Source organism: Gossypium arboreum, chromosome 9 (genome assembly GCF_025698485.1).
Source record: "Gossypium arboreum isolate Shixiya-1 chromosome 9, ASM2569848v2, whole genome shotgun sequence".
NCBI lineage: Eukaryota > Viridiplantae > Streptophyta > Magnoliopsida > Malvales > Malvaceae > Gossypium > Gossypium arboreum.
Genome location: NC_069078.1, coordinates 62392853 through 62406308, shown reverse-complemented (window position 1 = coordinate 62406308; position 13456 = coordinate 62392853). Strand labels below are relative to the sequence as shown.

The 13456-nt window shown below is 34.3% G+C and overlaps 1 non-coding gene across 1 annotated transcript; it reads right to left on the bottom strand.

The window, feature by feature from the left end:
* Positions 1 to 765: 765 nt before the first annotated feature.
* On the bottom strand, positions 766 to 872 carry LOC128281256 (small nucleolar RNA R71). The gene has a single exon (XR_008271469.1). It is a non-coding gene; the product is annotated as a small nucleolar RNA R71 (small nucleolar RNA).
* Between the last annotated feature and the right edge of the window lie 12584 nt (positions 873 to 13456).

Below are 13456 nucleotides of genomic sequence, written 5' to 3'. Positions count from 1 at the left end.
TTAATTATAAATATTTAAAACCTATCACGAAATAACGCGGTCAAGTTTTTGGCGCCGTTGCCGGGGAACTAAAATATTAAGAACACTCAATTTTTATTACTTTAGCCATTTATTTTTCTTGCTATCTAATTTTATTTTTAATTATAATTTACTAATTTTCTTCTTCTTTTTTCTGGCAGGTTTTTATAGTTTATGACTAGAAGAAACCCGTCAGGGCCACTACTTTTTGACGTAGAAATCGATCGCACAGTTTGCAGAAACCAAGGAGAAATAAGGCGAAGCTTAAGATACACAGAGAACGAGCAAGAGGACGATACTCAACCCCCAACCGAAGAGATGGCTGAAAACCAAGGCAATCAGCTACCTCCTGCAATTGCGGCTAATCAAAATCATGCTCCACGCACTATGTATGATTATGCTAAACCTTCTTTACTAGGAACTGAACCGAGCATAGTTAGACCTGCTGTAGCTGCAAATACTTTTGAACTGAAACCTAACACAATTCAAATGATACAACAGTTTTTTCAGTTTGATGGTTTGCAGGATGAAGATCCCAACGCTCACTTAGCAAACTTTTTGGAACTATGCGATACATTTAAAATCAATGGCATTTCTGATAATGCCATACGTCTTCGGCTGTTCCCCTTTTCATTTAGGAACAAGGCTAAATAGTGGTTGAATTCGTTACCACGAGGGTCAATTACTACTTGGAAATAAATGACAGAAAATTTTTTACTAAAATATTTTTTGCCGGCTAAAATGGCTAAATTACGTAATGATATCTCTTCTTTTGTGCAGATGGATTTAGAAACACTCTACGATGCGTAGGAAAGATACAAGGACCTCTTGAAAAGGTGCCCCCACCATGGGTTACCGCTTTGGCTTCAAGTTCAAACATTCCATAACGGCCTGAACCCTTCGACTCGACAAATGGTTGACGCAGCTGCTGGCGGAACCATCAATAATAAAACACTTGAAGATGCTTATGAGTTCATAGAGGAAATGTCACTGAATAACTATCAGTGGCAAGTCATGAGGACAAAGCCAACTAAAACAACCGGTGTTTATAATGTCGATTCGGTCACCATGCTTTCTAATCAGGTAGAGATCTTGAATAAAAAAATTGATGGTTTTCTTAGTTCTTAACAGGTTCATCCAGTAATGCAGTGCGAAGCAAGTAGAGGTGGAACAAGCCATTTGGAATACCAACCTTATGGCCACAACATGGATAATGAGCAATTAAATTACATGGGTAGTAATCCTCGACCTCAAAACAATCCATGTAGTAACACTTATAATGCAGGTTGGAGGAACCACCCCAATTTCTCATGGGGAGGCCAAAGAAATCAGCAACCACCTCCGGGTTACCGACAACCACCCTATCAATAGGAAAAGAAGCTGAACCTTGAAGAGATGCTCACAAAGTTTATCTCGGTGTTAGAAACCCGTTTTCAGAACACCGAAACAGCACTTAAAAATCAACAAGCATCGATCCAAGAGCTCGAAACTCAGATAGGCCAGCTGTCCAAACTGATCTCGAAAAGACCACTAGGAAGTTTATTTAGTAATACCAAATCAAAAGAGCATGTAAAAGTAGTTACACTAAGGAGTGGGAAAGTGTTAGCGAAATCTGAAAAGAAGTTAGCACAAGAAGCTGTGGTAAGAAAAGGGGGGAAGAAAAACCCGAAAATAGTGACAAACTAGTACCGGAGGAATATAAACCCCCAGTTCCATACCCAACAAATTGAAAAAAGATCACATTGATGCACAATTCGGTAAGTTTCTTGAACTTTTTAAGCAATTATATATCAACTTACCTTTTGTTGAAGCCATCTCGCAGATGCCTACATACGCAAAATTTTTGAAGGAGCTTCTAACAAATAAAAGGAAGTTCGAGGACTTATCTACAGTAGAACTCAATGAGGAGTGCTCAGCCATACTTCAAAACAAGCTGCCAACCAAACTGAAAGATCCAGGAAGTTTACTATCCCTTGCTTAATTGGTAGTCTGAATGTTGAAAAAGCACTAGCTGATTTAGGTGCTAGCGTTAATTTGATGCCATATAAAATGTTCAAACAACTTGGTCTTGGGGAACCTAAACCTACTAGGATGAGTATTCAATTAGCCGATAGATCTGTTAAATATCCTAAGGGTATTATAGAAGACGTACTTGTAAAAGTAGATAAATTCATATTCCCTATTGATTTTGCTGTGCTTGACATGGATGAAGATGTGGAAGTACCCTTAATTTTAGGGCGCCCATTTTTAGCCACTGCTAGGGCTGTAATCGATGTGGGTGACGGTAAATTAGTACTTAGAGTAGGTGACGAGGAGATTATGTTTAAAATTTACGATGCTATGAGGTTCTCTAGGGAACAAGATGATTCATGTTATTTTATTGACTCTATTGATCATATTACTCAAGACTCTATTTAGGAAATTGTATAGAAGGAGACGATGGAACTGTATCCAGCTCAAGGAAAGGAGACAGATAAGGAACCTAATGACCATTCGTTAAGACAAGTAGAATATGAGGGCATTCAGATAAACGATGAACTTAAGCAAAAACCCTCTATTGAGGAGCCTCCCAAACTGGAACTTAAACAATTACCAAACCACTTGGAATACACATTCCTTGGAAATAATTTTACATTACCAGTTATTATTGATTCTAACTTGCAACCCAAGGAGAAATAGGAATTAATCCAAGTATTAAAAGAACATAAAAAGGCCATAGCTTGGAAAATTTCTGACATTACAGCAATTAGCCCTTCTTTTTGCACCCACAAAATTTTGATGGAAGATGAATACAAACCATGTGTGCAAGCTCAAAGATGACTGAACCCCAACATGAAGGAAGTTGTTAAAGCCGAGGTAATTGAACTTCTAGATGCTGGCATTATTTATTCTATTTCTGACAGTTCTTGGGTAAGTCCAGTGCAGGTTGTCCCTAAGAAAGGAGGCATGACGGCTGTGACCAACAAGAAAAATAAATTAATTCCAACAAGGACAGTCACAGGATGGAGAGTTTGCATTGACTACAGAAAACTGAATGATGCCACAAGAAAAGATCACTTCCCCTTGTTATTCATTGACCAATTTTTGGAAAGATTATCCGGGCATATGTACTACTGCTTTCTAGACGGACTCTCTGGTTACTCCCATATCCCAATAGCTCTTGAAGATCAAGAAAAAATGACATTCATATGCCCATATGGTACGTTTGCTTATCGTAGAATGCCTTTTGGATTATGTAATGCTCCTACCACTTTTCAGCGCTGTATGATGGCCATCTTTGACGAACTCGTGGAAGATATCATGGAAGTATTTATGGATGATTTCTCGGTATTCGGTAACTCTTTCCATCTCTGCCTTAAAAATCAAAAACGAGTTTTAATAAGATGTGAGGAAACAAACCTTGTCCTTAACTAGGAGAAATGTCACTTCATGGTTCAAGAAGGTATTGTATTAGGGCATAAAATTTCCAGTAAAGGGATTGAAGTGGACAAATCTAAAGTAGAAACAATCGAAAAATTACCCCCTCCTAGTTCGGTTAAGGCTATTAAAAGCTTTTTAGGACATGCTGGTTTTTATATAAGATTTATTAAAGATTTTTCTAAAATAGGTAAGCCTTTGACTAAATTGCTAGAAAAAGATATAACTTTTAATTTCAATCAGGAATGTTTAGAAGCATTTAATACTTTAAAAGATAAATTAATTGATGCTCCAATCATAATTGCACCTGACTGGAACTTACCATTTGAATTAATGTGTGATGCGAGTGATTTTGCAGTAGGTGCAGTATTGGGAAGCGAAGAGACAAGCATTTTCAACCTATCTATTATGCTAGCAAAACTTTGACAACTGCACAAGAGAATTATACTACTACGAAAAAAGAATTGCTAGCTATGGTTTTTGCATTTGATAAATTTCGATCATATCTCATATTGTCTAAAGTTATTGTTTACATTGACCATTCCGCCCTTCACTACCTTTTAGCTAAAACTGATGCAAAACCTCGACTCATTCGATGGATTCTCCTATTGCAGGAATTTGACTTGGAAATTCAGGATAAGAAAGGAGCTGAAAACCTCGCGGTTGATCATCTGTCTAGACTTGAGAACTCCAATACCAAAGAACTAGATGAAGTTGAAATAAATGATTCATTTCCTGAAGAACAATTTTTCACTATAACTAACTCCGAGGTACCTTGGTTTGTAGACATCGCGAATTTTTTAGCCGCTAACATTATCCCAAAAAGGCTAACACACTAGCAAAAAAAGTGATTCTTTAATGATGTAAAAAGCTAGTTTTGGGATGACACCTTTCTTTTTCGCAGATGTGCAGATCAAGTCATTAAAAGATGCATTACAAGATCAGAAACATCAAAAATACTGGAACATTGCCACTCAGGGCCAACTGGAGGACACTATAGTGGAACTAAGATTGCACATAAAATCCTTGAATCAGGTTTTTACTGGCCTTCATTATTCAAAGACGCTAACAAGTACGTTACTTCCTGTGACAAATGCCAACGGACAGGTAACATATCTAAACGTGATGAAATGCCTTAAAACTATATACTTTCATGTAAAATATTTGACGTTTGGGGTATCGATTTCATGGCCCATTCCCCAGTTCATTTGGGAATAAATACATCTTAGTAGCAGTTGATTATATGTCCAAATGGGTGGAAGCCCAAGCTCTACCTACTAATGATGCCAGAGTGGTAGTACGTTTCCTTAAGAAACTATTCTTAAGATTCGGAGCACCTAGAGCAATTATCAGTGACAGGGGCACTCATTTTTATAATACCCAATTTGAAAAAACTTTTAGGAAATACAGAGTTCATCATAGAACGCCACCCCATACCATCCTCAAACTAATGGACAAGTTGAAGTGGCAAATCAAGAAATCAAACGAATCCTTGAAAAAACATTAGAATCAAACAGAAAAAATTGGGCAATGAAAGTAGATGATTCCTTATGGGCTTACAGAACTACTTTTAAGTCCCTCATAGGGACATCACCGTACAGACTTGTTTATGGAAAAAGTTTTCACCTACCATTCGAACTAGAGCATAAAGCTTCTATTAAAATTTTAAACCTTGATTCCAAACTTGCAGGAAAAAATAGGCCGTGGACAACATTGACAAAAGAACACGGGCATGTACAGAGCTACACGACTGTGGAGAAGCGAACCACATAACACACGGTCGTGTAACATGATCATATAGCCACATAGCCTAGACACACAGGCGTGCCCGAAGGCCGTGTGATGATATCTCACTTCGCGACAAACAGGGGCTGGACACGAAGCACACGGGCGTGTGAACTGGCCGTGCCATTTGAGAAAAAAGTAGATTATCTATCTTCTTTTATTTTTCTTTCATTATTTTTTTTAAATTCTTTTGTTTTTAAACACGGCTTATCTTTATGATTACTACCAAATTATTCCCCCAATTCTCATTTTGGTCTTCAGAATCATGTTTGTCCTCCAGCTTTATTTCCAACAACTTGCTCTCGCTAATCCAGGAATTTCATCCATTTTTCATACAGGAAGTTTCACTTCTCTCCCTATCTTATTTTTATATTCTAATATCTATCTTTGTACATTGAAGGCAATGTACATCTTAAGTGTGGGGGGACATTCATTTCATTATCAGAAAAATCCCTGAATGACTACCTTGTTCTCTTGAAAAACTCTCATATCATATTTAGGATAAATTTTAATTGATTTATGATTTTGATTGATATATGTTGAATTAAAACATAGGGATTTATGCACTGATTGTTTAAACTTTAAGACATTAGGAATCAAGCATGATAAGTTGATTTTTAAGAATCTAAAATTATAGGTTGTTTCCCCAAGTCTAGGTATTACTTTGAATTAGAATTCACGAGTCCTAACATCAAAAAGCCATAATTTTTGTGAGATTTTTGAGCCTTTTGAGTATCTATTAATTATTTCATGCTCACTTTTATTACTGCTTTGAGTGCGTCAGTATTGAACTGTTATTCTAGAGCTTGCTTGATTATGCATGTCGAGACCACACCATTTGATTTGATATGTCAAAATGATTAAGGCACTTAAGATTAACCCACTCATGCCATGAAAAGCCTACCTCCACAATTAACCCTTAGTAAACCCCTTTGAGCCTAACAAGTCATTCCTTGTATTAACCTCAATATTAACCCTTAACCCATTATTGTTGAAATCCCCTAAATTAATTTGATCCCTATTTTTTTTGAGATTTGAGTTGAAGAAATTTTTTAGCTATGTCTTGTTTGTAATAAGTTAGCCTATGTTATTTAACTTGTTCTTAAAAAAAACTATGTATACACATTAGTAATTCTATATTCTGAGAAAAAGCTCTATTGTACGCAAGTAATGATTAACTCTTTTTCTAGTTAGGCAATTTTTCAATTAAATCTCGATTCTAACATTTTCTTTCAGCTTGTGACCACATGCCCTAACCAAGCCTCACTACAACTCTCTAAAGACCTTTTGATTGATGTATCATCTTAAATTATAGTGGTGGAGATTTGATTTTCATGCAAGCCTATGGTAATGACTTTTCACTATTGACTATTGAGTGCTTCATTTATTGTCCTTAAACACCTCAAGTGATTTGAGTGAGTATTTAGTGAGGATGTGAAACTCTGTGATATTCTAAATCAAAGGTAATTACTCAGATGAGGGGAGACACCTATTTTTGCATAATTAAATACTCAACCTGGAATGTTTGAAACTTTTATGTTCTTTTAGTTGAATTCTCAATGTATGATTACCTATGGATTACTTTGAGATATTATTGATTGAAATTATAAGTTGAGAAGAATTTATTTTGATTATGAGTTGAGAATTTTGCTTGAGGACAAGCAAATGCTTAAGTGTGGGAGTATTTGATAAACCGTAATTTATACATATTTTTACCCCATGTTTAATGCATTTTATGGATGATTTCCTATTAGAATTAGTGAATTTGATGCTCCTAATGCTTTAATTTCATGTTTTATACTTAGTAGAGCATAGGAGAGCGAAAGGAATGAGAAACGGGCCAAAAACGAAGAAAATGGGCCAAAGTACGAAATCAACACGGCCTAGACTTCCTCACACGGGTAGACCACACGGCCATGTCAATCTGGAAGAATCAAAGCACGACTCACACGGGCAAAACACACACCCGTGCCATTCTAACAGGCTCGAACACGGCCTGAAGTAATCGCACACGGGCGTGTCACACGGACGTGTCCCTGCCGAGCCCAAGTTGAGTCTAATTCAGAAAAGGCCACTTTTGAGGGCTTTTAGGCATTCTAAAGCCTATAAATACACCTAGAGGAGGAAGAAAGAGGACACACAAAATAGGGAGTAAGGAATTACTCCAAGGAAGCCGATTGATTCATCGCAGAAGCCAGATTCATCATCAAGACTGAATATCTCTCCTCAATTCCCCTTCAGGAGTTTTGGGTTTTCTTTATGTTTTGTATTCTTTATTATTCTAAGATGTTTTCTTACTTAGTTATGAAATAAATCCCCTAAATACCTAAGAGGAATGAAATCTAAGATGAGTCTTGTTATTATTTTCTGAATTGTATGATAAATATTTAACTTGTTCTTAATTATGTGTTCTTAGTTATTGTTTTGTATCCTAGGATACTGATTCAAGATAAGCTCTTATTCAGAGGAAGAATAGACCCTGTCTAAGAGTACATTTGTCATAATTAAGCAGATTTGTTTGTGCACCTAGACATAGGGTGACAAGATTTTGCCCGATTAGGGTGAAACTTAATAAGGGGATCCATAGATCGAGTTAATGCAACCCTAGGGTGTTAATTAGAGAAAATTCTCAATTAATAAATCTAGGGATTAGACGTTACTATTCTTGAATAGGGATAATAACATAAATTAGGGACCTCTACGGAACAAGTTAAATGAATAAGTCGTCCGATTCGGAGCTAGAATAACAAGTACAATCTAGGTGGATTTTTCCTTAGGTATTGTCTTAATTCAATCGATTTTCCCAAAAGCAATTCCCCAATTCTATTCTCAGTGAGTTCTTATTTTAGATAATTAGTTAGTTAAAAAAAAAACCCCATTATTCTTAGGCTAGATAATAAAAAGACAGTCATTACTAGTACTTTTAGTTCCTTTGGGTTCGACAATCTGGTCTTGCTAAAACTATACTACTATTCGATAGGTACACTTGCCTACATCACGATAATAGTTAGTTTCAAGAACGATTAATTATAAATATTTAAAACCTATCATGAAATTACGCGATCAATCATCCATGTAAAAACCCTATTACTTTGATAACTTTACAAATTGGTCCCCAAGATAGCTAAATTAAGCAAAATAAGTTGGCTTGAGCTTAGGTTTTCCTGGCTAGGGTTTCCATGCTTTTAATTTGGGAAAAGTGATATAAATGATGATATTTTTATTTTTTTATCATTTATCGTCTTTTATTATTTCACTTTCTAATTTCATCATTTTCTTTATTTTATTTTCCGTGGATGAATCATCATCCTTAACCACTAAGCTTTTTTAATGGTCTATTTGTCATTTTAGGACTTCAAATTTTGAATTCCATAGCTATTTAATCCTTTTAGGTATTAGAACTCAACTTTTGCACTTTGTGCAATTTGGTCCTTTATCAAATTAAACATGTGATCGGTAAAATTTTTTTATGAAATTTTTATACGACATTACTATCATACTATAAACCATAAAATAATATAAAATAATTTTTTTCTAAAATTGGATTTGTGGTCTCGAAACTACTATTCTGATTTTACTGAAAACGGGCTGTTACAACTCTCTCCCCTAAAAATTTTCGTCCTCGAAAATCTCACGAAAATCTCACAGTAATGAGGTTCAAATATTACTTTCTCATAATTTCCTATGATTCCAGGTAGCTTCTTCTATATCATGCCGTTGCCAAAATTTTGATTGGTTCCTCATTATAAGTCATGTCAGACTGAATTTCAATATCTATCAAAGAAATAACATGTGACGAATCTGATTGATACTATCGTAACATAACATATGAAAAATATTATGAATTCTGTCAAGTTATAAAGGTAATGCCAATCAGTATACAATAGGTCAGATTCTTTCAGTAATCTCATATGGCCCAAAAAAATCAAGGACTTAATTTGCCTTCACGGCCAAACCGGAGAATCTTTTTCTAAGGTAAAACTTTTAAGAATACCTTGTCACTAATTTGATACTTTATTTCTTTTCATTTATATCCACATAAGATTTCTAATAATCAGAATTGTCTCAGATTACTTTTACCTTTCTTTGGTTTCACAAATCAGATCAACTCCAAGTGTCTTTTCTCATTGAGTTCAGTCTAATACAATGGATTTCTACATTTACAACCAACAGAGCCTCGTACGGTACCATTTTATACTTTATTGATAACTGTTACTATATGCAATTTCAACTAATGGCAATTATTTCTTTTCCAATTGCCTTCAAATTCTAAAACATAGCACCGAAGTATATCCTAGAAAATCTAAATCATACGTTCAAATTAACCATCCGTCAGAGGATGAAATGCGATACTAAAATGTAATCGCGTACCAAGAGCTTCTGAAAACTTGTTCCAAAATAGTAATATGAACCATGAATCTCTTTCAGAAATAATAGAAATTAGCACATCATGCAATCTGACAATCTCAGAAACATATAATTCAAACAACCTATTAAGTGAGAAATCCATTCATACTAGGAATAAATATGCAAACTTCATCAAACGATCGACAATTGCCTAATAAAATCTTTGTTTTTCAAAGACAGGGGTAATCCCGATACAAAATCCATAGTAACTTATCCCATTTCCATTTTCAATATCGTCACTGACTGTAACAGTCCCATGTCTAAAAGGTATCAGTACCTGATGTTCAACTTTAACTTGTAACGACCTGAATTTTACCGTTATCGAAAAAGTGTATTTTCGGGTCTCAGTTTACGAAAATGGATTCGTAAATATTTATTAAAATATTTATGAAGTTAAGTAGGTAGTTAATTAGAGTTTAATGAAGTGAATTAGCTTAAATTAAGGATAATTAGATAAAAGGATTAAATTGAATAAAGTGTGAAAGTTTAATTATAGAATAAAAAATTGAAGGTACTAAATAAGCAAATAAGCCAAAATGAGTGCCAAGTGTATGGTAAAAATAAAATACATGTGTAATAAATATTATAAATACATTTGTAATACATGTATGTATTTACTTATTATTTAAGTAAATATTATTGTATTAATATTATTTTATATTAATTAAATAATGTAAATTAATTAATTAATTAATTAAAAGTTGACAAATGTATAGTGCATATAATGACATGTGTAATACTAATATACATACAATTGTGAAATACATGTATGTTTACTTATTATATAAGTATATTATTAAATTATATTATTATAATATATATAAAGTAAATGAAATAAAAGAAAAGAAATGAAAAGAAGGAAAGAAAAAAGAAAGCAGAATAGCATGAAATGAAACAGAGAAGGAAGGAAGGAAAGAAAGAAAAGAAAGAAAAAAAGGGAAAATTGGGGATTTGAAGCTTTAAGATTTAATAACTAACATCACACCCGAGGCATCTACGAAGAAAGGAAAAGAAAAGGTGGACGAAGAATAATTCGAAAAATTACGGTTTATATTACTATAATTCAAGTTATTTATTATTTAGTATTAATTTTAAATTTATTTATTTTATAGTAAGCAAATATTGAGGTAAGTAATTTTATTGAATTGAATTTAGAAAATTGAATTGAATGAGAAATACGTGTTTGTATTACTATAATTCAAATTATTTATTTATTCAATAAATGTTAAATTAATTTATGTATATGGTAAGTAAATTATAAGTTAAGTGTTATTGTTGAATTGAATGAAAATTGAGTTGAATGATGAATATGTATTGAAATTGAATTGTTTGTGGATTGAAATGGAAAAGTAGATTGAATTGAGTTGTAATTAAATTGAGAATGAAATTGAAATTGAAATGTAATATGGAATACCCTATTAACTATTTGGGCTAAGTCAGATATAGTTGGCATGCCATAAGATTGGAAATGTTCAGGGATACTTCGACCTTGATTCGATGAGGCATTATAAGTGTCGTGTTGTTACTTCAACTTTAAGTCGACGAAGCACCTTGTGTGTCGTACTGTTACTGTTACTTTGGATTATTCCAATGAGGTACTTTGTCTTGCATCTTTATCTTTATCGCTACTTTACTTGACTTGGCGATGAGGCACTATGTGCCGCATCTTGTCTTCGTGTGATGGTTGGGTCCGTGTATCCGTCAGTGTTTGAGTCATGTTAATAGGGGTAAATAAAAGTACTGAATGACTAACTATTACTGAATAATTGATTGTTACTGAATAATTGAATGCTACTGAGCAAATGATTGTTACTGAATAACTAATTGCTACTGAATAATTGAATGTTACTAAATGAAACTGATAAATTGAGTGACACTGAAAAATATTGACTGATATTGAGCTTGGATTATACGGGTTACTGAATGAAATATAATAGTTGAATATTATTTACTGAAATTAAATAGTGAATAGAAGTGTAAGTGAGACATATGAATGGAAAATATTATTTTTTAAATGATTTGTGAATTTATTTTGAAAAGCTAATTGGGTTAATAGATGATAAAGATTGAATGAGTTATAAAGAATTTATCCATGAAATGAATAATTGAATATTCATGACCATTATATGATTTTAAGTGTATGTTATGTTATTAAGTGTTCAAATTATAGAAATATCACTGAGCTCATACTCAGCGTATGGTTTGTTTCCGTACGCCGGATAAGTTAAAGTTAGATCGTTGAATCAGCATCCCAGGCTTATCCCAAACAGTAAGGGGAGAAGTATGTTCATTATTAGTAATGGCATGTAAGTGGGCCCCACACAGATTAAATCCATGGTAAGTGATAAATATTGGATTGGGTTATGCAGGTCACATAGTCGTAACTGAGTTTGGGCTAAATGGGCCACACGATCATGTGGGCTCACTTGGGCCGAGTAATGGGCCATGGGCCTATTTTTACCATTTTGACCATCTAGGTTACTTGAGTCGCTCGAGGCGACGGCAGACCATCTATGAGGTAGTAATCTATACTGGGACCCCTCAAAATTAGTAAATAACCAAAATACCCCTAAAGGGTAAAATGATTGTTTTTTCCCTCGAGGGTAAATGAATGATTTGTCTGTGATTTGTATGACTAATTTTGTGCATGAAATTCTGCATACATGACATACTGCTTGGGATTGGGATATTGTTATGGAGGAAGAAACTGTATTGGTGGCTGTGCCACATATTCTGATATTACCAGCTTTGTTGCGATTCTAGTTAGTGCCGTAACCGCTGCTAACACTGTAAGTGTAGGGATGGAGTCAGTGATTTATTCCCCACAAGTAGTGCAGGGTTGGACGGAGGCAAGTGCAGGGTTGGATGGGTTATCATGCATTATTAAAATGGTTTTGATATTGAAATGGGCTAGGCCCAACTGATATTGGTTCTGATATAGGCTAGGCTTAACTGATATTGATTCTGAGATGGGCTACGCCCAATTGATACTGTAATGGGTTGAGACCCAAATGTTAATGAATCGGGTTTCGGCCCACATATATACTGAATTGGACTGCTAGAGCCCAGATTGGTTCTAAATTCTATTTTTGATTGACTGTTTGGATGCTAGGGGATTACACACTGTGTTTTCGTAAACTCACCCTGTTTTTAACTGTGTAGGTAATCCCCAGCATTAGGAGGATCAGTGGTACGAGGGACTCGAAGATGGCCACACGACTGCCTTTGGACTTTATTTATGTTTTAGATTTCGTTTTGAGTTTTTAACTTTTGTAATAAGGCCTCTTAAAGTTTTTGGATTTTAAGTTTGGGTTTTATTTAATTCGATTTATAACTGTTTTTAAAAAATACTACGTTTCCACAACATTCTCGGAACGATTTCGCATCTTAGTTTTTAACATCACGTTTTCGTAAATAAGTTACTTTTAAAATTAGCTTCCGCAACTTAAAAGAAATTTTGGGAATAGAGTTAATAACTTTTCAATGTACCACTTTATAAAATAAACTAACGTAACTGGGATTTTACTCAAGTTTTCAAATAAGAAGAGTTTTCAATGAAAACATGGTTTTTGAAAAACACTTCAATGTGACACGTCAGATTCGGGTATAACTTTTAGACCGGGTTTAGGGTGTTACAATATGATTTTAAGTGTATGTTATGTTATTAAGTGTTCAGTTATAGAAATACCATTGAATTCATACTTAGCGTATGGTTTGTTTCCTGCACAGGATAAGTTAAAGTTAGATCGTTGAATCAACATCCCAGGGTGATCCCAAACTGTAAGTGGAGAGGTATGTTCATTATTGGTAATGGCATGTACCTAGCATG